The sequence below is a fragment of the Ranitomeya variabilis genome, chromosome 1 (assembly GCF_051348905.1).
Source record: "Ranitomeya variabilis isolate aRanVar5 chromosome 1, aRanVar5.hap1, whole genome shotgun sequence".
Lineage (NCBI taxonomy): Eukaryota > Metazoa > Chordata > Amphibia > Anura > Dendrobatidae > Ranitomeya > Ranitomeya variabilis.
In genome coordinates this window covers 327,674,954-327,702,395 of record NC_135232.1, presented here as the reverse complement: position 1 = coordinate 327,702,395, position 27,442 = coordinate 327,674,954, and positions in this window count along the sequence as shown.

The window sequence follows — 27,442 nt, the reverse complement described above, 5'->3', positions numbered from 1 at the left end:
AGCATTTCCACTGAAGTTAGATCGGCCTGTAATTTGATTTTCCACTTTGATTTTCAGCATAATTCCAAATGCAGACCTCCATTTTACATTAATTTTATTTTACATTGATAATCGTTATCGTTATGTTTTATTGTTCTCAATGCATTCCACTATGTATTGAATAAATATTTGCAACTAGAATATTTCAGTCAGTGATAACTAGGATGTGGGATTTTAGTTTTTCCTTTATTTTTTTGAGAAGTGTACAAACACCAATATTAGCAATAATATCACAATACATGGTCTAACAATGCATATTGCCATTACAATGACGTAAAGACTAAATAATATATCTATATTGCTACTGAAGAAAAACACTAGATAAAGACCTATGTTTACACCATACCTGCACCCAACTGTGCACAAACGTATATGTGAACACAGTTCAGGTCAATGACATACAATCTGAGAAGATCACATTCCCCATCTTTTCCATTTGCCTATAAGTCTTAAGGTACCTTCACACGAAACGACATCGCTAGCGATCCGTGACGTTGCAGCGTCCTGGCTAGCGATATCGTTTCGTTTGACACGCAGCAGCGATCAGGATCCTGCTGTGATGTCGCTAGTCGCTGAATAAAGTCCAGAACTTTATTTGGTCGTCCGATCGCTGTGTATCGTTGTGTTTGAAAGCAAAAGCAACGATACCAGCGATGTTTTACACTGGTAACCAGGGTAAACATCGGGTTACCAAGCGCAGGGCCGCGCTTAGTAACCCGATGTTTACCCTGGTTACCAGCGTAAAAGTAAAAAAAACAAACGGTACATGCTCACCTGCGCGTCCCCCAGCGTCTGCTTCCTGACACTGACTGAGCGCCGGCCCTAAAGTGAAAGTGAAAGCACAGCGGTGACGTCACCGCTGTGCTGTTAGGGCCGGAGCTCAGTCAGTGTCAGGAAGCAGACGCTGGGGGACGCGCAGGTGAGCATGTACTGTTTGTTTTTTTTACTTTTACGCTGGTAACCAGGGTAAACATCGGGTTACTAAGCGCGGCCCTGCGCTTAGCAACCCGATGTTTACCCTGGTTACCCGGGGGCCTCGGCATCGTTGGTCGCTGGAGAGCGGTCTGTGTGACAGCTCTCCAGCGATCAAACAGCGACGCTGCAGCGATCGGCATCGTTGTCGTTATCGCTGCAGCGTCGCTTCGTGTGAAGGTACCTTTACTGCCATGGATTGTGTCTGCAGAGTTTGCTGTCTGTTGACATTTTTCAATCTTTAGTTTTCAAGCACCTTTCCCAAACTGACATAAATGTTCCATTCTGCTGTTACTCCTACCCTGCTGATACCCCCCAGGTCTAAACACTGTACCTGGAGTGAGGCACAGTGCCCCCAAAAACTGTTTAAAAAATAATCATGTCATGACTAATAATATTCCCACTATTTCCTATAAAATGTGAAGCTGTTACCAGGCTTTTGCTACCTCATCTGAGAGCAGCATAATGTAGACACAGGTACCCTGATTCCAGTAAGTGTCACTTACGGGGCTGTTTACTATAGTTTTGATAAAATCACTGTTCTGTAGATTACCCCTGAAAGACTTATATACTTTGCTAGCCATGCAGCCCTCCTAATTCCGTATACCCCCACCCCCTCCATTGATTAGCAGCATTCTGTGTGTACTATAGCGAGGTTTTGCAGAGCTCAGCATTCAAAGAACTGCAACAGATAAAACAGTGATTTTTTAAAAACTTCAGCAAGCAGCAAAGTAAGTGGCACATCTCTGGAATCAGAGTTTTTGCCTCTACGTCATACTGCTTTTTGCTCCCCTTCTTCCCAGAGCCATAACTTTCTTATTTTTCCATCAATATTGCCATGTGAGGGCTTTTTCTTTGTGGAACGAGTTGTTCTTTTGAATAACACCATTGGTTTTGCTATATAATGTACTAGAAAATGGGGGAAAAAAATCAAAGTGCGGTGAAATTGCAAAAAGTGCAATTCCAGAATTGTTTTTTGTTTAGTTCTTTTGCCATGTTCACTAAATGCTAAGAATGACCTGCCAATATGATTCTCCAGGTCATTAAAAGTTAGTATATTCCAAACATGTCTAGGTTCTTTTTTACTTAAGGGATGAAAAAAAAATCTAAAGTTTAAAAAAAAAACAAAGAAAAAACAGTTGCTATTTTCTGAGACCCGTAGCGTCTCCATTTTTTCTTCATCTGGGGCTGGGTGAGGGCTTATTTTTTGCGTGCCGAGCTAACACAATGCAATGTTGCAGCAACCAAAAAAATGTAATTCTGGTGTATTGATTTTTTTCTCTTTATGCCTTTATTGATCAGAATAGTTATTTTTATAAATTCTGAAAGCGGCGATACCTCATCATTACCCTGTTAGCTGACACAGAGTGCAGCAGAGTAGGATCTAGTGGCATCCCTAACGCTCACCCCCACTACACGGCTGGTTGAACGCGCTCTGTCACTCAGTGGCTTTTGAGCCCGCGCCTGAGGACGCCCAGAGACAGATCCTGGGTTCAAGCAGGAATTCCCGCCCTACTCTGACAAAGGTATTGTACGAAGGTTATTAATGTGACTGCGAACCGCTAATGGAAAGCAATTGCGAATGGAGTGCGCACAGCGTCGCGCTTGCGTACACCGCTACTAACGCTGACCTAGTGTGTGGCGGAGGCTTAGCCACTGACTGGTGCTGTATCTTAGCTCCACTCACCCTAATGCCCAAGCAACAAACGGAGGTAAGGGGATCAATAAGGAGCATTCACCAGATACAATCGTACAAGCGCTCACACACACACAAATTAGGTTTTATACTAGCGCATGGCCGAGCGGCCATACAAAGCTTTTATAGCTGTAGCTCTCCAGGACCTTCCTAGTGGTCCAATAGGCGCTGCTACAGGGCCTGAGCATGTGACCCCCGACCTCCAATAAGAGGTCGACCCGTGGGCATGCTCAGTAGGAGAAAAGCAGGACTTAGTCCCTGGAATGTCTGCTCACTGCTGAACAGTGCTGGCTACAAAGGCTGAGCCTGGAAAGGCTGCATCAACCAAGCGCACAGTATCAGCTTGAGCCAGACGCTGGGACTGACATCTCTGCTGAGCAGGTTCCACAGCGGCTGGAGGAGAATGGGAGACCGCAGCAGACATGGTTCAAGATTCCCCCTGTGCAGCGGCAGGAACTCGACACCTAACATATATATGTGTGTGTCAATGACATGCATATATATACCTATTCTATGTTTAGACATTTATTTTATCTGTTCTATTCTAACCTGTCAGTGTGATTTTTACTGTACACCGCACTGAATTACCGGCTTTTCTATAGAACACCAGTGGGTATTTCTCGCAAGTCACACGCATGGTCCATGTGTAATCTGTATTTTTCTCGCCCCCATAGACTTTCCTTGGTGGATTATTTGCGTAATACACTGACAAACACAGCATGCTGCGATTTTCTCAGCCCATAAAATACGGTCGAGAAATATACGGCAGATAGGAGCTGCCCCATAGAGAAACATTGGTCCGTGTGCAATGCGTTGTTTTTGCGCCACTCATATGTCCGTATTACTCTCTAGTGTGACCCCGGCCTAACTCTAGGAACCTAAAGCTTACATACCATATGGTAAATCCAGCCCTGTTTATAACTCCAGTAGGTGGAGTTTATTGCATACTGGTGAGATTAATTTGTATATATTGTAGTATGCAGTGAGACTCTGAACCATGTCTAGTGGTGACTTAAAGCAGACAATTCATGTGTGCTAGGGCTATGGATATGACAAGATTACCGGAAGACAAGCAGTTTTTCCTAGCTCAGAGACAAACTTGACGCCTTGGAAAAATGAAAGGAGTTGACAAAGAGTTTTAGAACATCAAAGAAATTTTGAAGAAAGAAAGGCAAGTTAGAAGCAAACATTCGTGATCAGAGAGACAAGAAAAGTGCTTGAGAGGAGGTGGTGTTGCAGGCATCATCTGATGAAATAGATACAGATACAGAAGACAATGAAACATATGAAACATTAGAGGTACTGCTGTCAGCAAAATGAGCCAAAAGAGGAAATGTCAGTGCAGTAGATGATAAACTGCCATCAAGCCTTGGCGTGGCCAAAGTTAGTGACAGAAATGCAGCATTAATTCTAATGCAAACCATTCAGCACCTTGGCCATGATCCTGCAGATTTTAATTCAAATTATTCATCAGTTCACAGAGAAAGAATAAAACGTAGTTAGACAGTAGCTCTATATCTGAAACAGGAGTTTCAGCCACTGTACCTTTAACTGTCAACACAGGTTTCAGGAAAACTGCAAACTTCTAGATCAGAAACTTGGAAAGAACATGTTGTGGTTTGCATGCCGTCATCATACTCTAGAAATAGTGCTGGAAGCAGTAGTTGTTCATTGCATTTGTCGATCAAAAGGTCCAGAAAAAATTATAGAAAAATATTTAGAATTGAGAGTCCTCAGTGGTTGATACCTTTTAATGGCTAACTGAAAAGTTAGTAACAAACTAGAAGCTTTCGAGACTACTCAGGTCTCTTCATCAGGCATAGACTAATAGAAATTCTGAAGAATCACATATTTATGCACAACACAGCACAGACAAATGCTGTAGATAAGACAGGTGACGTGAAGCAGAATTATCATTAGGGGAGAGTGATAAACAGTTGTGTACATAAATATTGGAACAGTTCATAGATAGGGAGTGTGAGTGTTTTATTGTCCTCTGATTGGGGTCTGGCCCTGTTTTATGATGCCCCCACAAGGTCTGAAGAGCAAATTCCTTAACTGATGTAAAAATACATAAATCCATGTTGCACATTCATTCCTGCACTGAGAATGTTACAGGTTGTCATAAGTTTATACTCCCAGACTCCTCTGTCTCTCTGAGATTTGAAGTTACATTTTAATACAAGTAATCTCATATACATGGTGCTGAGATCTGGGATACAAAAATGTTTTGCCACAGGTAGATCCATTTTTTTTCTCTTATTGTGTGGTGGTGAGAATTCATCCTTGTTCTAAGCTTTTGCCCTGTCTCCCCTACATACAGACCCCGGTTGGACATTTAGTACAAATATTTAAGTACACCACATTAGAAGTGACACAGCTGAAAGTACCTGGTATCTTGTAGTCCTGATGTGAATTGGGGATCTTTATCTTGTTCGTGGTCATTATAAATGGACAAAGTGGAGCTGGCCGTGCTTTCCAGAGGACTCTCATTTTGTCCTACTAAGGCCCTAGATAAAACTCTGAACTCTGCAGTGATATGAAACATTTTTTCAAGTGACTGCACCTGAGGGAATATTTCAAAGATGCAGAAGATTCAGAAAACACTCGGACTGAAGGAAAAGGGATCCTATCAACTAAGAAGAGGTCAGACTGGACACCTCCACCTGGACGCAACCCTCATTTGGATAAATATATAGACTCCTTCAGACATTTGATAAAATCCACCATCATAGATACTAACAGTAGAAAAGCATCCAACATCAGTGCCCAGAAGAGAAAGGCCATACAGTCTTTGAAAACCAACAAAGAAATCATCATCAAACCTGCCGACAAGGGAGGAGCCAATAGTCATGATGAACACATCAGACTATATGAGGGAAGCAAACAGACAACTTATGGACACACTCAAATACAAAAAATTGGAGTCGGATCCTACACAGGACTATTACAAGGAACTAAACAAGTTGGTATCTTGTCTGCCTGACAAATCAATAAGAGCCGATGACCTGATACCTGAGAGTCCAAGAATAGGGACATTCTACATGCTTCCCAAAATCCACAAATCTGGAAAACCAGGACGACCAATTATTTCAAGTGTGGGCACCCTAACTGAGCAGTTATCTGGATGGGTAGAGGGTATTCTTAAACCCCTGGTAAAGGATACACCCAGCTAATTTGATCTAATGATACAGTCAATGTATCTTAACCCAGCTCATGATACAGTGAACAGCATGAACATACAGATTCAATGCTGACAACCATCCTTGTAACACTGCCCACATCTCGGTTTCACTAAGAAGTCACCAACAAAATGTCTCTGTACTGTGGTCCTAAACATCTTCCCCCCTTATACTTTTGCAAACACCTAGAGGGGGAGTGGAGGAGGGACATCACACACATGTGACCAGATCCCATCTTCTTTAACTGCAGTTGTAGGGCGAGCTAGCAGTACACTAGGTTTTTATGGCAAATTTCAGCAGTTGATCCACGTAGTATTTAACACTGGAAGAAATCAAAACCTTTTAAATAATTTTGCTTACATAATACAATTAAAAAAAGTTAATATTAAAAAAAAATAAATGATACATTACATTTTTTTTCAGCTGTTGAGATTATTTTAATGACACAAAAAATGTAGGGCATCATTCTGTGCATTGGCATCATGGTGGGGGGCCATGAAAATGCTACTGTCATGTGTGTGGGAACACTAATGGGCTCTACTAAGAACATTATTTCTATGTAGGCACATATTAAGGAATGGACACTATTACAAAGTAGCTTGAAGGGAATCTGTCACCCTATTTTTTGTCTATAAGCTAAAGGTACCTTCACACGAAACGACATTATAACGATATCGCTAGCAATCCGTGACGTTGCAGCGTCCTCGCTAGCGATATCGTTTCGTTTGACACGCAGCAGCGATCAGGATCCTGCTGTGATGTCGCTGGTCGCTGAATAAAGTCCAGAACTTTATTTGGTCGTCCGATCGCTGTGTATCGTTGTGTTTGAAAGCAAAAGCAACGATACCAGCGATATTTTACACTGGTAACCAGGGTAAACATCGGGTTACTAAGCGCAGGGCCGCGCTTAGTTACCCGATGTTTACCCTGGTTACTAGCGTAAAATGTAAAAAAAACAAACAGCACATACTCACATTGCGTCCCCTGCAGTCTGCTTCCTCCTCTGATTCAGCGCCGCAAAGTGAAAGTGAAAGCAGCACAGCGGTGACGTCACCGCTCTGCTCTCACTGTACGGCGCTCAGTCAGTCAGGAAGTGGACGCAGGGGGACGTGAATGTAAGTATGTGCTGTTTGTTTTTTTTTTAGATTTTACGCTGGTAACCAGGGTAAACATCGGGTTACTAAGCGCGGCCCTGCGCTTAGTTACCCGATGTTTACCCTGGTTACCAGGGGACCTCGGCATAGTTGATCGCTGGAGAGCGGTCTGTGTGACAGCTCTCCAGCGACCAAACAGCGAGGCTGCAGCGATCGACATCGTTGTCGCTATCGCTGCAGCGTCGCTTCGTGTGAAGGTACCTTAAGGCCACCAGCATCAGGGGCTTATCTACAGCATTCTGTAATGCTGTAGATAAGCCCCCGATGTCACCTGAAAGATAAGAAAAACAAGTTAGAATATACTCACCCAGGGAAAGTCCCGGTGCGGTCCGATGGGGGTGTCGCGGTGCAGGTCCAGTGCCTCCTATCTTCACACGATGCCGCGGCTCCTGCGCAGGAGTACTTTGTCTGCTCTGTTGCGGGCAGAGCAAAGTACTGCAGTGCGCAGGTGCCAGGAAAGGTCAGAGAGGCCCGGCGCCTGAGCACTGCAGTACTTTGCTCTGCCCTCAACAGGGCAGATAAAGTACACCTGCGCAGGAGCCGCGGCATGAAGTAAATAAGAGGATGTCATCGTATGAAGATGGGAGGCCCCAGACCAGACCGCGACGTCCATCAGACCGCACCACAGTGGAACTGCCCCTGGGTGAGTATAATATAACCTATTTTTCTTATCTTTCAGGTTACAGCGGGGGATTATCTACATAATTACAGAAATTGCTGTAGTGCACTGTGGGCATCACAGTAGGTGTCCTTCTTTCCTGTCTTTCAAAGTTGGGAGGTATGTTAAGCTAGGGGATTGTTGACAAACTATACTGCTTTGAAATACCATATACTGTCAGTGACAACAAAGTGGGGGTTTTTGCACAGTTATCAGCTGCTTTCTGTAACTGTGCCTCGTGCCCACACCAATAGACAGCTGAGTCTTCTACTTCCAGATTCGTGATCAACATGGTGCTTAATTTCTTGTCCTTCTTCAAGGTGAATACATATCTATCTTTGGTAACATTCTTATTATCTGTTCTCAGAATTGTTAATGAATCAAGACCCTTTCCCGGAATTTGTTTGAACCACTGCTGACTGTAGAAATTACTATCGGTATATTCACAGCTCATAGCAGCAGTGCGTCCTTGGTTAGCGATGAATATTGGAGGCATCTGAATAACATCTGAAGTCCCATCTGTCAGAACATTGAAAGAAAAGTCAGAATCATAAGATATTATGTAAAAAGGGTAACGCTTGTCTCGCTAAAAGACTTCTTTAAGTTAATAGACACCTAGGAATAACTGAATGATGGAGCATAGGCTCACATAAAGTATTAACAGTTTTATAATTATCTATTTCTGAATAATACAGCATATCAACTAATGAATATATTCTATGCTACACATTGTGATTATAGTAAAGGCTTTCCATATAGTAACTCACATTTGGGATATATAATAAAGATGAAGATTAGTTGAATTAGTAGCATTGTTCTTAACTCCTAAAAGCAATGGCTGGTGAGGTATGGTAACAGCGCCGTCTCTGCAGAACATGAACTGAAGATGTACAGCAGATAGTACTGTACCAACTGGCTCAGCCTACATAACCACATAAGACAAACCATAGCGGTATTCATGTTTCCTGTACTTCCTGTATGAATTTCCCTTTTTGTTTCTTATATGTACTGATGTGTGTTACTACTATTTTTTTATATAACTTCTTGAGCTAAATGATTATATCAAGTAAAGAGTGCGCAAAATGTAGTTTGTAAAGAAATAACAATGTACTTAACAGAAGACACAAGGCACCTCATTGACTTAAAGGGGCACTGTCACCATAGACACGCAGTCCTATCTGCAGACACCATGGTACAGAGCAGGGGCAATGGAGCAGATTGATATATAGCTTTATGAGTAAAGATTCAGGATAATTTGTGATTTTATCATTTAATCCTCTGCTCTTTCTGGGATCTTCAGTCCAGTGGGCGATCCAATCAGCTATCTCTTAATGCACTCTTATACATAGAAAACTGTCAGTCACTGATAGGACCATCCATTAGACCAAAAATCCCCCTCAGTGATCATTTTTATTATTGATACCATTTTAGGGTAGATAAAATGTTTCGATCACATCGTACTGCATTTTTTGCAGTGTTGTGGTAGTCAAAAAAACGAAATACTGTTGCTTACATTTTTTTTTCTTATTAAGCTGTTCACCAATTGGCATAATTAATTTTATTTTTTAAAAGATCGGTCTTTTACAAACCCACTGATACCACAAATGTGTAATTTTTTTCATTTCTTTATTTTTTATGGGGGAAAGGGGTTTATTTGAAGTGTTATATTTTGTACATTTTTTACAAACTTTTTTTTACTTTTCACTGTATTTGTTAGTGTCCTTAGGGGACTTGAACCAGTGGTCATCTGATCGTGCTATATACAGCAATACCACAGTACTGCTGTGTACAGCAAAAATCACGGTCTCATATGAATGCCAGTCACAGACTTGCTGTCACAGGAGTACCATCATGACAGCCACAGGGGTCTACGGTAGGCCCCCGGCCTTCATGGCAACATATCGGCAACCTGCAATCGAGCGCCAATGGGTGCATAAAAGGAGGCATCTCCCTGCTGGCACACAGCAGAGATTGTCAGCAGTGTTTGACAGGTTAACATCCGCGGTTGGAGCTCTGCTCCACGCATGGCTGTTAGAGGCAGATAATAGAGCTAAATATCACAGTTTCTGAACCTGCTTCAAAGTCAGGGAAGCTTCTTACGATGTAACTGTACATCATATGCTGGTAAAAGTTAACTGAACTCATACCTTGATGGGTTAGCTCAATTATAATTATAAATAATTTGTCTAAAAAAGCTTTACAAAATTTGCCGTGCATGACATGTAAGCCATGATATGTCACGAGTTATCATCGCACCAGGGAGCCTTCTGAGGGCTGCCATGTCAGTCATATTTCCACAGGCCACTATGACTGTACAATCCACTATAATATAGCAGCATATTGTATATGAAATCAATTGAATCGTATCAATCTTGATCATAGCTCATCACAAAAAAACAAAACCCTTAGGCCATGTTCAAACAATGCGTTTTTTACCGCGGAACCGCAGCGATTTTGCCGCTGCGGGTCCGCAGCTGTTTTCCATGCAGGGTACAGTACAATGTAACCCTATGGAAAACAGGAAACGCTGTGCACATGATGCTGAAATGCACTAAAAAAGCCGCGCTGAATAGCTGCGGTAAAAAAGAAGGACCATGTCACTTCTTTGTGCGGAACTGCAGCAATTCTGCACCCATAGACCTCCATTGTGAGGTCAAACCCGCAGTAAAACCCGCAGATCAAAAATATATCTGCGGGTTTTATTGCGGTTATGGGTGGAGAAACCGCTGCAGCAGGAAGTGCGGGGAAGCGGGAGGAAGTGCGTGGGCGGAAGTGCTTGGGCGGAGTGTGTTCCTGTATCCCGAAGAGACATGGAGGCATACCGTCGCATGGGGATCGATGTCGGCCGTTTGATAGATTTGGTATGTGTGTGTGTGTGTGTGTGTGTGTGTGTATGTGTGTGTGTCCCCATGCGACGCTAGTGCCACCATTGTGCTACGTCGCCGTATGGGACTACTACTCCCATCCGGTATTAGGATGGGAGAGTTGTCCCTGTGTCCGGCGACTTAGCACAGTTGTAAAGTTACACAAAACACACACAATACACATACATGACACACAGTACATACAACATATAACACAGAGTATATACTCACCAACAGCACACTGGTAGGCGAAGCCCTCGATCCCCTAGAAAAAATCCCAAAATAAAAAATCAAATTCATACTCCCTGTCCGCAGAATCCATAAAACGAGTGTCCCACGCCGATCGGCTGCTCTCCGGCGATACACTGCCATGAGCGAAGCTCCTAGCAGTGTATCGCGTACTGTTCCGGAGTTCAATGGCTCCGGCGTCTCGGTTAACGGCAGTACAGCTGCGTTGAACTTTCCCACGCAGCACTGCCGTTAAGCGAGAGTGCCGGGGTCAATGACCGCCGGTAAACTCGCTCGCGCATGCGCAGTGACACACCGACAGGAACTATGGCTCCTGTCAGTGTGTTGCTGCAGCCGTGGAGAGCAGACATATCTCTGGATGTGTCTGTTCTCCATGGAAGATCTTCGTGGGACCCTCGATGGATTTCTGCGGACAGGGCCAGGGAGTATGAATTTGTTTTTTTATTTTGCGTCTTTTTCAGGTCGAGGGTCTTCAGGACGGATTGAGCATACAATAAAATATGGTCAAAAAGTGGGTGTCTTTATTTCATTAAAATATTTTTTTTCTAGTGTTTGTGGGTTTTTTTAACCCTTTCATTGGATTAATAATGGATAGGCGTCTTATTGACGCCTCTCCATTATTAACCGGGCTTAATGCCACCTTACAATAGCAAGGTGGCATTAACCCCTCATTACCCCATATCCCACCGCTACACGGGAGTGGGAAGAGAGGGGCTAAGTGCCGGAATTGGCACATCATTTTGATGCGCCTTTTCTGGGGCGGCTGCGGGCTTATATTTGTAGCCAGGGGGGGGGCAAATATCCATGGCCCCTTTCCTAGGCTATGAATATAAGCCCACGGCTGTCTGCGTAGCCTTTCTGGCCTAAAAATATAGGGGGACCCCAACACTTTTTTTGGGGGGCTCTCCCTTTATTTCTGAGCCAGAAAGGCTACGCAGACAGCTGTGGGCTTCATATTCATGGCCTGGGAACAGCCCTTCCCAGGCCACAAATATTGGCCCACAGCAGTCTGCTTAGCCTTTCTGGCCTAAAAATATAGGGGGACCCTATGTCTTTTTTTTTTTGGGGGGGTCCCCCTATATTTTTTTTTAATCATTTTAATAGCATTAATAATGGATAGGCGTCTTATTGACGCCTCTCCATTATTAACCGGGATTAGTGCCACCTTACAATTGCAAAAATATGTGCAACTGAAATACGTGGCACTTAAATACGTGATACGTGGCACTTAAATATGTGATACGTGGCACTTAAATACGTGATACGTGGCACTTAAATACGTGGCACTTAAATACGTGGCACTGAAATACGTGACACGTGGCACTTAAATACGTGATACGTGGCACTTAAATACGTGATACGTGGCACTTAAATATGTGGCACTTAAATACGTGGCACTTAAATACGTGGCACTTAAATACGTGGCACTGAAATACGTGATACGTGGCACTTAACTACGTGATACGTGGCACTTAAATACGTGGCACTTAAATACGTGGAACTTAAATACGTGATACGTGGCACTTAAATACGTGATACGTGGCACTTAAATACGTGGCACTTAAATACGTGGCACTTAAATACGTGGCACTGAAATACGTGGCACTGAAATACGTGATATGTTGCACTGAAATACGTGATACGTGGCACTTAAATACGTGGCACTTAAATACGTGGCACTGAAATACGTGGCACTGAAATACGTGGCACTGAAATACGTGATACGTGGCACTGAAATACGTGATACGTGGCACTTAAATACATGGCACTGAAATACGTGGCACTGAAATACGTGGCACTGAAATACGTGATACGTGGCACTTAAATACGTGGCACTTAAATAGCTGGATAGAGCTGGATCCGCGGGCTGTGATCTGGCCTACGCTCAGCAATCTACGGAGCGCTATCATTCAAAACACGTCCACTCACTTTGGTGTTTAGTCCCAAAATGGAGGATGGAAGAAGAAAAGGGTTGGACAAGGAAATGACATCATTTCTTTTTTTTTTTTTTTCCCCACTGCAGTTAAAGCTTTATTTGTGTCAAACACAGACAATCTGCAGAGAAAACCGCACTAAAAACCGCATCAAAAAACACACCAAAAACGCACCAAAACGCACCAAAAACCGCACCTGCGTTTTCTGCCAAGAGCTGCGGTTTTTAGTGCAGAAAAATCCGCAGGGAAATCAGGAACGTGTGAACATAGCCTAAACTGCTTTCTCGAAAAACAAATACAAAAATTTCAAAATGGCTGCACCGAAGAAGCATTAAATTTGCTACTTGAATCTAGACATAGTACTTATCATTAGGTTTGAATGTTTAAAAGAAACAGGTTAAGAGTGTAGAAGTAATTTTATTTTTATTGGAACTAAACTTCACACAACTATATGTTAATTCTCACGTGCACTATTTGTCAAGAAATCCACTGCCAGCCAAAAGTCTGCAGCTCCACCTGGTGTTGTCACTGAGAAAGCAATTTTTATGATCTAAGAATGTCTGGATTAAGCTGTGGTGAACTCTTCTCATTCACTACTTAAGTAAAATAACAATCTAAAAATTTGTGCCACTGATTTGTGACGGTGTTTTTGTCAGTCAGTATTCAGGCATAAACATCCCACAAGCATCATAACATTTGGTGCAACTCGAAGTTAGGCAAAATTTTTGTAACTATATAGGTTTCAATGCCGTTATCAGCTAACTCCGAGTTGCTCCCAAATTTTGTGACTTTTCAAAACCTTTATGCCAGAATTCTGGAGTGAAAGCTTTGATGAATAAGTCCCTTTGTTTGCACTTAGACTAATAAAGAAAACTGTCACAATTCCTCCTATCAGTGTGTCTGAGTGCAGTGAATGACAGTTCTGCCATAAAATCTATAACAGGGGTGTCCTGAGCTTTCAGCATGGTGATTGACAGCTCAGCTGTCCAATCGGATGCTGGGATGTGCTGAGTTGTCAGTGCCTTGGGTGACAATTTAGCTGGCCAATTAGGACCAGGGTATGAAGGAGCTTCATCCATGTGTCTCCTGTTCAGAATTATTTCCTGGCTATTTAACCAGCTCTCTGCTTTAGATTGCTGCCATATGTAGGTTTTCTCAAGGGGTCTGTGTTTTCTCTGTGCTCCTAGTGTTGTTCATCTTCACTGCTAGACCTTTGATTTGCCTTGAGCATCCATTTGCCAGGCCCTTTTATCATGATCCGCTACCTGGAATTCTGACCTCGAACTGTGACCTGACTATGCCTTTGTCTTATCCCACTGTCTATGATGTATCCTCCTGGCTTTTGACCTCGGGCCTCTTGACTATCAGTCTCATGGCTTGTCCGTGACTAGTGACTAGAATCACAGAAACCAATCTACTTTACGCTATTCCTAATATAAATGTCTGACATTTCAGGGAGTTGTCCTGAAAACATTTGCTCTATGCAAATCCTGCATTAGATATTTATTTTTTGCATAAGGAATTTAATATCAAGAAAAAAAGGAAGAACACTATGTGTAATTTATAAGATATAGGCAAAGTATGAAATCCAGAGATTCGTTACAATGTCTAGGACGCTTAAGGCAAAATATAAATCAGGGTAGTTTCATTTTGACATTGTATACTTGACCTAAGATTATAAGACAACTGCTAGTACACTTCAATAAAAACTGATGGATTATGCGAGGATAGACATTTTTAATACTAATAAACTGGTAACACTAAATAACTTTGAATAATTTAAGTCAATTAGTAATTATGCTTATTAAATAAGTGTTGGAGTTAGCTGACATTGCATCAATTTAGTTTTTTAATTTATGAGGGTTAGAAACTGTGTAATAGGATTAGAAAATATTTAAAGATTTTTTTAGTCAGAAAATGTGCACAAATTATTTCATAGAGTTAACCCTTTCCCGACAAGCGCCACATACAGTGGGTACGGAAAGTATTCAGATCCCTTTAAATTTTTCACTCTTTGTTTCATTGTAGACATTTGGTTCAAAAAAGTTCATTTTTTTCTCCTTAATGTACACTCTGTACCCCATCTTGACTGAAAAAAAACAAATGTAGAAATTTTTGCAAATTTAATAAAAAAGAAAAACTGAAATATCACATGGTCATTAGTATTTAACCCTTTGCTCAGACACTCAGATTTAAGTCACATGCTGTCCATTTCCTTGTGATTCTCCTTTCCTTGTGGAAAGGCACACACCTGTCTATATAAGACCTCACAGCTCACAGTGCATGTCAGACCAAATGAGAATCATGGGGTCAAAGGAACTGGCCAAGGAGCTTAGAGACAGAATTGTTACAAGGCACAGGTCTGGCCAAGGTTACAGAAGAATTTTTGCAGTACACAAGGTCTCTAAAAGCACACAGTCCTCCCTCCATTATCCTTAAATGGAAGAAGTTTGGGACCACCAGAAGTCTTCCTAGACCTGGCCATCCAGCCAAACTGAACAATTGTGGGGGAAGAGCCTTGGTGAGAGAGGTAAAGAAGAACCCCAAGATCACTGTGGTTGAGCTCCAGAGATGCGGTAGGGAGATGGTAGAAAGTTCCTCAACTATCATTGCGGAATTCCACCAGTCGGGCCTTTATGGCAGAGAGGCCCAACGGAAGCCTCTCCTCAGTGCAAGACATATGAAAGCACGCGTAGAGTTTGCTAAACAAAACACATGAAGGACTCCAAAACTATGACAAATAAGATTCTCTGGTCTGATGAGACAAAGATCGACCTTTTTGGTGATAATTCTAAGCGGTATGTGTTGAGAAAACAAGGCACTGCTCATCACCTGCCCATTACAATCCCAACAGTGAAACATGGTGGTGGCAGCATGTGTTTTTTAGCTGCAGGGACAGGACGACTGGTTGCCATTGAAGGAAACATAATTGAGGCCAAGTACAGAGATATATCCTGGATGAAAACCTATTCCAGAGTGCTCTGGACTTCAGACTTGGCTGAAGGTTCACCTTCCAACAAGACAATGACCCTAAGCACACAGCTAAAATAACAATGGAGTGGCTTCAGAACAATTCTGTGACAATTCTTGACTGGCCCGGCCAGAGTTCTGACCAAAACCCAATTGAGCATCTCTGGAGAGACCTGAAAATGGCTTTCCTCCAACGTTCACCATCCAACCTGACAGAACTGGAGAGGATCTGCAAGGAAGAATGGCAGAGGATCCCCAAATCCAGGTGTGAAAAACGTGTTGCATCATTCCCAAGAAGACTTATGGCTGTCCTATCTCAAAAGGGTTCTTCTACTCAATACTGAGCAAAGGGTCTGAATACTTATGATCATGTGATATTTAAGTTTTTCTTTTTTAATAAATTTGCAAAAATTTGTACATTTCTGTCTTCTTTTCAGGCAAGATGGGGTGCAGAGTGTACATTAATGTGAAAAAACGAACTTTTTTGAAGTCACCAAATGGCTACAATGAAACAAAGAGTGAAAAATTTAAAAGGGTCTGTATATTTTCAGTACCCATTGTATCTGGCACTCTACGCTGAGAAGTTACTTTGGGGTTTCCATGTAATTTTCTGAGTGACGTGATTCAGATGAAACCCCGAGGGATTCATTCACTATCATGAGGCAGCAGAGTTACTCTGGACTCCGTCTGTCCTCAGTTCAGCTGTGTTTTTTTCAGAAGTGCACAAAACTGTGGCCAACTTGTATGCAATTCTAAAAAAGACAGACATCACCGCATCACAATTCCTATGACGTCCACAATGTCTCTGTCTCCATCTGCCTCATTGCAGGGAATCTTCCGCCAGAGATTTTGACAGAATTACGTATTGCAGAGATTTACAATGGGGTCTAAGGGGTTACGTTTCTCCTTATGGAGAGAGCCTTGCAATGCTCCTCTGGGAAATTTAATATGCAAATTGCCTCTTCAGAGAAAAATAGGACTTAAACTCTATAGCACCACCTGTTGGATGCAGCGATCCTACAAGTCACAATCAACCCTTTAACAAGTCGTGCAATGTGACTTAGGATAAAAGCCAAATCAGTATCTCAATTCGCAGACACGGTGTTTCGGGCTGTTGGCCCTCGTCAGTGCGAAGCATGAGAACTGATTTGGCTAGGTGAGAGGCTCTGGACTGGGGTCTAAGGGGTAACGTTTCTCCTTATGGAGAGTGACATACCAGCTCTGGCTTGTCAAGGTAAGGAGGCTTATTCGCCGTGCAATGCTCCTCTGGCTCTGTGTGCAATCCTGTCTATGTAGAAAGAATATACTAGATCAAGCAAGCAGTTGCCACGCTACCACTGCAAGGCCACACTGTGCACAGGTGAGTATACGGTGCAAAAGATTAAAAAAGGGCTTCTAGCTGAACAATTGTATAGTTTTCACATCACCAAAGTTTGAGAGCTATAATTTTTCCATATTTTGGCCACAGAGTCATATTAGGGCTGTTTTTTGTGGGATGAGTTGACGTTTTTAATGGTTCCATTGTCGGGCACATGACATTTTTTGAACGCTTTCTATTCCAATTTTTGGGAGGCACAATAAACAAAAAACAGCAATTCAGGATTTTTTTGGGGGGGAATTTTAAGCAGTTCCATGTGTAGGAACATTGATAAGGCAGTTTTATTTTTCGGGTCAGTATGATTACAGCGATACCTCACTTATATGTTGTTTTATGTTTTGGCGCTTTTACGCAATAAAAGCTATTTTATAGAAAAAATCATTATTTTTGCATCGCTTTATTCTGAGGGGAATAACTTGTCTGCTGATGGAGTTATATTCCTGCTTGTTTTTTTTCAGAACAGGATGACATTTTCAGCGATACCATGTTTATTTATATCTGTCTTTTTTATCGTGTTTTATTCCACTTTTTGTTCGGCGGTATGATGATAAAACATTGTTTTTTGCCATATTTTTTATTTACTTTTTTATAGTGTTCACTAAAGGGGTTAATTAATGGGACAGTTTTATAGGTCTGGTGTTGTGGATGCGGCAATACCAAATATTTGTACTTTTATTGTTTTGTTTTTTTCATACAAATATTTATAAATAAAATATCTTTTGATTATTATTTTTTATAAAAAAAAAAACATGTTTACAATTATTAAATTTTTTTTTTTTACTTTTTTACTTTGTCTCACTATGGGACTTTAATTTTTTGCAGGCTTATCGCTTATACAGCATGGTGATGCAGCAGCATCCCAATACTGTTGAAACTGTCAGATCTGTACTGACAGGGAAAGTTGCTGATCATGCACTGTGCATAATCAGCAAGTTTCATAGCTCTGGTGACCTGAATGTCGTCATGATGACATCCGGTCATTGGCAACAATAGGGACCCCATGTCACGCCACGGGGTCTCCAATCCAAAGGCAGAGGGGCTGTCAGCCCTCTGCCAGCCCCTGAAAAGCTGCACTCATGTTCGATCATAGCATTTCAGGGGTTAAAGTGCCGGGAGTGGTGTGTCACTGCTCCCTCACTTAGAGCTGGGTGTAAGCTGGCAGAATAAGCTGACACCCGGCGGTGATTACCCGCACACCACCCGTGTGCACGGGCAATAGCGCAGACATAATAATCCATCCGTGCTCAAATTGGCTCAGGTCCTACCTATAACACTGGTCAACATAAAAAAATCATCAGCAAAGGTAATATGTCTGTTTTGTGGAGTTTGATGTGCTGATTCCAAAAATATGCTTAGTTTTGATCTATCATATAAAGTTTCTGAGATAGAAGTATTTTTGTTATTACGTTATTTCTGCATTTTCAATGTATGTTGTTTTTCCTATGTTATTCCCATTTCTTTGCTTGTCTTTCTTAATTGGGAATTTTCTTAGAGGGACAAAATCAGTAAGGCTATGTTCACACTTTGCGGGTTTTGCTGCGGATCCGCAGTGGATTTGACACTGCAGATCCGCAGCAGTTTTCCATGCAGGGTAAAGTACAATGTTACCCTATGGAAAACAAAACCCGCTGTGCACATGCTGCGGATTTCCGCGGAAAAAGCCGCGCGGCTTTTCTGCGGAAAAAAAGAAGGAGCATGTCACTTCTTGGTGCAGAATCGCAGCGATTCTGCACCCATAGAAATGCATTGATCCGCTAACTTCCCGCATGGGGCTGTGCCCACGTTGCGGGAAGTTAAGCGGATAATGTGCCGATGGTACCCGGGGTGGAGGAGAGGAGACTCTCCTCCAGGCCCTGGGAACCATATTTTGGTGTAAAAAAAAGAATTAAAATAAAAAATAATGCTATACTCACCTTTCTGCGCTGCCCGCGGCATCCGGTCTCAGTTGCTGTGCCGAACAGGACCTGTGGTGACGTCGCGGTCACATGACCGTGATGACGCCGCGGTCACATGACCGTGACGTCACGAAGGTCCTTGTCGGCACAGCCGCTTGCAGCACCGAGGAGATCGCGACGTCAGAGGGTGAGTATAAGGCCAATTTTTATTATTTTTTACATTACTATTGATGCTGCATATTGCTGCATATGCAGCATCAATAGTACAGGAGTAATCCCGCAGCGGAAATCGCGGAACAAACCGCGATAAATCTGCAGGGATAACCGCAGCGGTTTTGCCCTGCAGATTTATCAATTCCGCTGCGGGATTAACCCGCAGAGGAACCCGCAAAGTGTGAACATGGCCTAAAGGTTTTAGTGCGTTTTATGGGAAGGAGTATTGACAGTACAGTCAACCAATGACTGCTTCTTGGAAAGTCACATGTTATGGAGAGGAGCTAACTGTATGAGGCGCTAAGATTTGAGTCAGTCAGAAAAGGATGGTGATGGCAGCAAGGACTGGTATGTGAGACTCTGACAGGAGACAGGCCTGTACAGGGATCTGAGCCCTGCCACAGGGAGATAGAAGGGAAGGCAGAGGACAGCCGCCATTGTGAGAGGATTTTTACTGCATTTCTGGGAGGGCAAGTCGCCTCAGAGGGAAGAAAACAGCTCAACCACTGTGAGTGAGGGTCTCCTCAGAGAGAGAACCTGAAAACAGCCAATATCACACTGAGAAACTGCCTGTCTGCAAATGTTCATCTGTAAGGAATAGGCTGACCCGTTTACCTCACAACTATATATATAGTTATCTACCAGATTACTTCCAGTAAAATCAGTTCTAAATACAAGCTGCCTCTGTCATCTCTGGGGAAATATCTACATATAGTCGGTCAGCTCATTGCATTGTTTTTAGTTTGTCCCCACCATTGAACTGAACTTACCCTACTGTTTGATCTGATTTAAAGGAGAAAAATTCCCCGACAGTGGATCAATCATCCAAACAGATTCTGCTATGTGTGTGGTTCTTATACACCAAAAGGCCAAGTACGTTCAATCACTCATGATATTAAAAAGATGTGCCAGATGTACTTTAAGTGTCCACCTGGTGATCAAGACAAAAGCTGCGGCCCTCATGTGATATGCTCAAGTTGTTCAAATGGTCTTCGTGACTGGTTGAATATGAGGAAAGTGGCTATGTCATTCGCTGTTCCCATGATTTGTTGCAATGTTGTTTTTCCACTGCGGTTTTGGTGAATAAAACTAACTTTATTAAACATGTACTGTAGACAAAATGCATACTGTAAAAAACAAACAAACAGAAAAAGCTCAAAGGGTGTGTGCCCACAATCAGTAAACGCTGCGGGTCGTCTGCTGCGTACTTGTACAGCATCCAACCCACAGCGGCCAGATGTTACAGTATAGTGGATGGGTTTTCAAGAAATTCCATCTCTACTATGCGTGCACTGACACCCGCACCTCACCTGCAGAGACGGACATGCGACACGTCTCTCCAGACCCCAGCATGCCAGTTTATCTGGCGTAGACGTGAGTCTCCGCAAGAGAAATCTCACCCGTGCAATGTATAGGACGCGGTAATTCCACACGGTTCAATGAATACATGCGGAATCACCTGTGTTCAAAACATGGCAGCACTTTGGACGCAGCACATGTCCACTGCATCCAAAGGGCTGCCATTTCCGGATCCTCTGCACACACCCTAAAAAATGGGTGCTTTGAAAGCAGTATTTTTACTGCCAAGAGAGCAGGTTTTGGCTGCAAAAAAAATGCACCATAAACGTTGATTCCTATGCACACCTGTACTATATATGTGTATGGTTTACCCTTATTGTTTCACGTGGGAATTTATTTATTTCTATATAATAAATGCCCTGATTCAGCAGACAATATTCCTGTCATGTGTCATCCAGACAGTAGTGACAGGAGGTTGCCCTGTCAGATTACCAGCAGTGATTTAGTGACTGTGGTCAGAGCCCATGCTGATGGCTGCTGTATGTGACTGTGAAACCTGATCCTACAGCAATCAGCACAGAGCTCTGGGACCACAGTAAGTAAATCACTGCACTGAGGGGGTCTAAAGGGAGGTTTGGGAGAGACGCTCTAGGACTACAGAGCAATGCACAGCATTATTCACTGCTGAACACCCTCTGAGCCCTTCATACAGGGGCTGCAGATGCAGGGGGCCCTCTTTATAGGTGAGGGCCCCAGGCGTCTGCCTGGTCTGCCTGTGCCAAATGCCGGCCCTGCCCTTAGATTGACCCGAACTTGATACCTCCTCAGCCACCTCTGTCATGGTTCTCAACACACAGAGAACATAGTTGAGCATACAAAGAGGACTAGCTCTTGGAAGATGGGAACTCGAGCTGACCGTGAGCTAAACCTATCACAACAACTGAAAGTGGCCGGGTAGCGTGCCTACGTTTTATCCCTAGACGCCCAGCGCCAGCCGGAGAACTGACTGACCCTAGCAGAGGAAAATACAGACCTGGCTCACCTCTAGAGAAATTTTCCCCAAAAGGCGGACAGTAGCCCCCACAAATATTGTCGGTGATATTAGAGGAAATTGACATACGAAGTATGAAAATAGGTTTAGCAAAATTGAGGTCCGCTTACTAGATAGAAGGAAGACAGAAAAGGGGACTTCACGGCCAGCTGAAAACCCTATTCAAAATTCCATCCTGAAATTACTTTAGAACTCTAATATCAACTCATGACACCAGAGTGGCAATTTCAGTTCACAAGAGCTTCCAGTCTCAGAAATATTCAAACACAGAGAACTGGAACAAAAATGCAAACAAACTTAGGACAAAAATCCAACTTAGCTGAAAGTAGTCTAGGAGCAGGAACATGCAACAGAAATGCTTCTGGTAACATTGTTGGCCGGCATAGAAATGACTGAGGAGCAAGGCTAAATAGAAACTCCCACATCCTGATGGAAACAGGTGAACAGAGGAGATGACAAACCCACGTTCAGTACCACCAGTGACCACCGGGGGAGCCCAGAAACCAAATTCACAACAGTACCCCCCCCTCAAGGAGGGGGCACCGAACCCTCACCAGAACCACCAGGGCGATCAGGATGAGCCCTATGAAAGGCACGGACCAAATCGGAGGCATGAACATCAGAGGCTGTCACCCAAGAATTATCCTCCTGACCGTAGCCCTTCCACTTGACCAAATACTGAAGTCTCCGTCTGGAAACACGGGAGTCCAAGATCTTCTCCACAACGTACTCCAACTCACCCTCAACCAACACCGGAGCAGGAGGCTCAACGGAAGACACAACAGGTACCTCATACCTGCGCAACAATGACCGATGGAAGACATTATGAATAGAAAAAGATGCAGGGAGGTCCAAACGAAAGGACACAGGGTTAAGAATCTCCAATATCTTGTACGGGCCGATAAACCGAGGCTTAAACTTAGGAGAAGAAACCTTCATAGGGACAAACCGAGAAGATAACCACACCAAATCCCCAACACAAAGACGAGGACCAACACGACGACGGCGGTTGGCAAAATGCTGAGTCTTCTCCTGGGACAACATCAAATTGTCCACCACCTGCCCCCAAATCTGATGCAACCTCTCCACCACAGCATCCACCCCAGGACAATCCGAAGGCTCCACCTGACCGGAAGAGAAACGAGGATGAAACCCCGAATTACAGAAGAAAGGAGAAACCAAAGTGGCAGAACTAGCCCGATTATTGAGGGCAAACTCCGCCAAGGGCAAGAAGGCAACCCAATCATCCTGATCCGCAGAGACAAAACACCTCAAATAAGTCTCCAAGGTCTGATTAGTTCGCTCGGTCTGGCCATTAGTCTGAGGATGGAAAGCAGACGAAAAAGACAAATCAATGCCCATCCTAGCGCAGAACGCTCGCCAAAATCTAGACACGAATTGGGTCCCCCTGTCAGAAACGATATTCTCCGGAATACCATGCAAGCGAACCACATTTTGAAAAAACAGAGGAACCAACTCGGATGAGGAAGGCAACTTAGGCAAGGGAACCAAATGGACCATCTTAGAGAAACGGTCACACACCACCCAGATGACAGACATCTTCTGAGAAACAGGGAGATCAGAAATAAAATCCATCGAGATGTGAGTCCAAGGCCTCTTCGGAATAGGCAAGGGCAACAACAATCCACTAGCCCGAGAACAACAAGGCTTGGCCCGAGCACAAACATCACAAGACTGCACAAAACCTCGCACATCTCGTGACAGGGAAGGCCACCAGAAGGACCTAGCCACCAACTCCCTGGTACCAAAGATTCCAGGATGCCCTGCCAACGCAGAAGAATGGACCTCCGAGATGACTCTACTGGTCCAATCATCAGGAACAAACATTCTACCAGGCGGGCAACGATCAGGTCTATCCGCCTGAAACTCCTGCAAGGCCCGTCGCAGGTCTGGGGAAACAGCAGATAAAATCACTCCCTCCTTAAGGATACCCGTAGGTTCAGAATTACCAGGAGAATCAGGCTCAAAACTCCTAGAAAGGGCATCCGCCTTCACATTTTTAGAACCTGGTAGGTATGAAACCACAAAATTAAACCGAGAGAAAAATAACGACCAGCGCGCCTGTCTAGGATTCAGGCGCCTGGCAGACTCAAGATAAATCAAATTCTTGTGGTCGGTCAATACCACCACCTGATGTCTAGCCCCCTCAAGCCAATGACGCCATTCCTCAAAAGCCCACTTCATAGCTAAGAGTTCACGATTACCAATATCATAATTTCGCTCCGCGGGCGAAAATTTACGAGAAAAGAACGCGCAAGGTCTCATCACGGAGCAGTCGGAACTTTTCTGCGACAAAACCGCCCCAGCTCCAATTTCTGAAGCGTCGACCTCAACCTGAAAAGGAAGAGTAACATCAGGCTGACGCAATACAGGGGCGGAAGAAAAGCGGCGCTTAAGCTCCCGAAAGGCCTCCACAGCAGCAGGGGACCAATCAGCAACATCAGCACCCTTCTTAGTCAAATCAGTCAGTGGTTTAGCAACATCAGAAAACCCAGTTATAAATCGACGGTAGAAATTAGCAAAGCCCAAGAATTTCTGAAGGCTCTTAAGAGAAGAGGGTTGCGTCCAATCGCAAATAGCCTGAACCTTGACAGGATCCATCTCAATGGAAGAGGGGGAAAAAATATACCCCAAAAAAGAAATCTTTTGAACCCCAAAAATGCACTTAGAACCCTTTACACACAAGGAATTAGAGCGCAAAACCTGAAAAACCTACCTGACCTGCTGGACATGAGAGTACCAGTCATCCGAAAAAATCAAAATATCATCCAAATACACAATCATAAATTTATCCAAATATTCACGGAAAATGTCATGCATAAAGGACTGAAAGACTGAAGGGGCATTTGAAAGACCAAAAGGCATTACTAAATACTCAAAATGACCCTCAGGCGTATTAAATGCGGTTTTCCACTCGTCCCCCTGCTTAATTTGCACTAAATTATACGCCCCACGAAGATCAATCTTAGAGAACCACTTGGCCCCCTTTATGCGAGCAAACAAATCAGTAAGCAATGGCAAAGGGTACTGATATTTAATCGTGATTTTATTCAAAAGCCGATAATCAATACACGGCCTCAAAGAGCCATCCTTTTTAGATACAAAGAAAAAGCCGGCTCCTAAAGGAGATGACGAAGGACGAATATGTCCCTTTTCCAAGGACTCCTTAATATATTCACGCATAGCAGCATGTTCAGGCACAGACAGATTAAATAAACGACCTTTTGGAAACTTACTGCCCGGAATCAGATCTATTGTACAATCGCAATCTCTGTGCGGAGGCAGTGAACCAAGTTTAGGTTCCTCAAAAACGTCACGATAATCAGATAAGAATTCCGGAATCTCAGAGGGAACAGATGACGAAATGGCAACCAAAGGTACGTCCCCATGAGTCCCCTGACATCCCCAGCTTAACACAGACATTGCTTTCCAGTCGAGGACTGGGTTATGAGATTGCAGCCATGGCAATCCAAGCACCAAAACATCATGTAGATTATACAATACAAGAAAGCGAATAATCTCCTGGTGATCCGGATTAATACGCATAGTCACTTGTGTCCAGTATTGTGGTTTATTACTAGCCAATGGCGTGGAGTCAATACCCTTCAGAGGTATAGGAACTTCCAAAGGCTCTAAATCATAACCACAGCATTTGGCAAAGGACCAATCCATAAGACTCAAAGCGGCGCCAGAGTCGACATAAGCGTCCGCGGTAATTGACGATAAAGAGCAAATCAGGGTCACAGATAGAATAAACTTAGACTGTAAAGTGCTGATTGAAACAGACTTATCAACCTTCTTTGTACGTTTAGAGCATGCTGATATAACATGAGTTGCATCACCACAATAGAAGCATAACCCATTTTTTCGCCTAAAGTTCTGCCGTTCGCTTCTAGACAGAATTCTATCACATTGCATATTCTCTGGCGCCTTCTCAGTAGACACCGCCAAATGGTGCACAGGTTTGCGCTCCCGCAAACGCCGATCAATCTGAATAGACATTGTCATGGACTCATTCAGACCTGCAGGCACAGGGAACCCCACCATAACATCCTTAATGGCATCAGAGAGACCCTCTCTGAAAATCGCCGCCAGGGCGCACTCATTCCACTGAGTAAGCACAGACCACTTACGAAATTTTTGGCAGTATATTTCCGCCTCATCTGTACCCTGGGACAGGGCCATCAAGGCTTTTTCAGCCTGAATCTCTAAATGGGGTTCCTCATAAAGCAACCCCAAAGCTAGAAAAAACGCATCCACATTGAGCAACGCAGGATCCCCTGGTGCCAAAGCAAATGCCCAATCCTGAGGGTCGCCCCGGAGTAAGGAAATTACAATCCTGACCTGCTGTGCAGGATCTCCAGCGGAGCGAGATCTCAGAGACAAAAACAATTTACAATTATGTTTGAAATTCTGAAAGCGAGATCTATCCCCGGAGAAAAATTCAGGTAAAGGGATTCTAGGTTCAGATATTGGAGCATGAATAACAAAATCCTGTAAACTTTGAACCTTATTAGCGAGATTACTCAAACCAGTAGCTAAACTCTGAGGATCCATTTTAATCAGGTGAGATCAGAGCCATTCAAGGATTAGAAGGAGAGAGAGACGAAGGCTGCAGTATAAGCAGAGAAGCAAACTCAGGGAAAAAAAAAATTCTCTGCAGACTTCTAATTCTCTCCTTTCTTCAGCCAATTATTTTAACCCTTGGCCGGCCAAACTGTCATGGTTCTCAACACACAGAGAACATAGTTGAGCATACAAAGAGGACTAGCTCTTGGAAGATGGGAACTCGAGCTGACCGTGAGCTAAACCTATCACAACAACTGAAAGTGGCCGGGTAGCGTGCCTACGTTTTATCCCTAGACGCCCAGCGCCAGCCGGAGAACTGACTGACCCTAGCAGAGGAAAATACAGACCTGGCTCACCTCTAGAGAAATTTTCCCCAAAAGGCGGACAGTAGCCCCCACAAATATTGTCGGTGATATTAGAGGAAATTGACATACGAAGTATGAAAATAGGTTTAGCAAAATTGAGGTCCGCTTACTAGATAGAAGGAAGACAGAAAAGGGGACTTCACGGCCAGCTGAAAACCCTATTCAAAATTCCATCCTGAAATTACTTTAGAACTCTAATATCAACTCATGACACCAGAGTGGCAATTTCAGTTCACAAGAGCTTCCAGTCTCAGAAATATTCAAACACAGAGAACTGGAACAAAAATGCAAACAAACTTAGGACAAAAATCCAACTTAGCTGAAAGTAGTCTAGGAGCAGGAACATGCAACAGAAATGCTTCTGGTAACATTGTTGGCCGGCATAGAAATGACTGAGGAGCAAGGCTAAATAGAAACTCCCACATCCTGATGGAAACAGGTGAACAGAGGAGATGACAAACCCACGTTCAGTACCACCAGTGACCACCGGGGGAGCCCAGAAACCAAATTCACAACACACCTCATAAGAAACCAATGTCCCATCACTTGCTGCATTAGAAGTTGTAATGCCCATCCCCGTACCTGAAACTTCAGACCTTCTAGCTCCCCCTTGGCACCCATCTGACCCTAAATCCCCCCTGGATTCCCCAGCCATGCAGCAGACGGAGATGCCCCTCCCTGAAAGCTCCCAGACCCCCATAGCATAGCCAAATCTCTTAGACCATGTCCAGAGCCCAATGCCTCTGTTAGCCCCCCTAGAAAGCACATTCTGATTCCTAATTACAGGGGAAGCTAATATAGGGTTGAATGGAAAATATTGTGATGCCTCACCTATCTGCCTGGGAGCTGTGATCCCAGCAGCTGGAAATCCAGAATCTTGCAGATGGAGTCCTTGGCCCGATCCGTCCCTATGCCGGTCCACAGCTGGTCCTG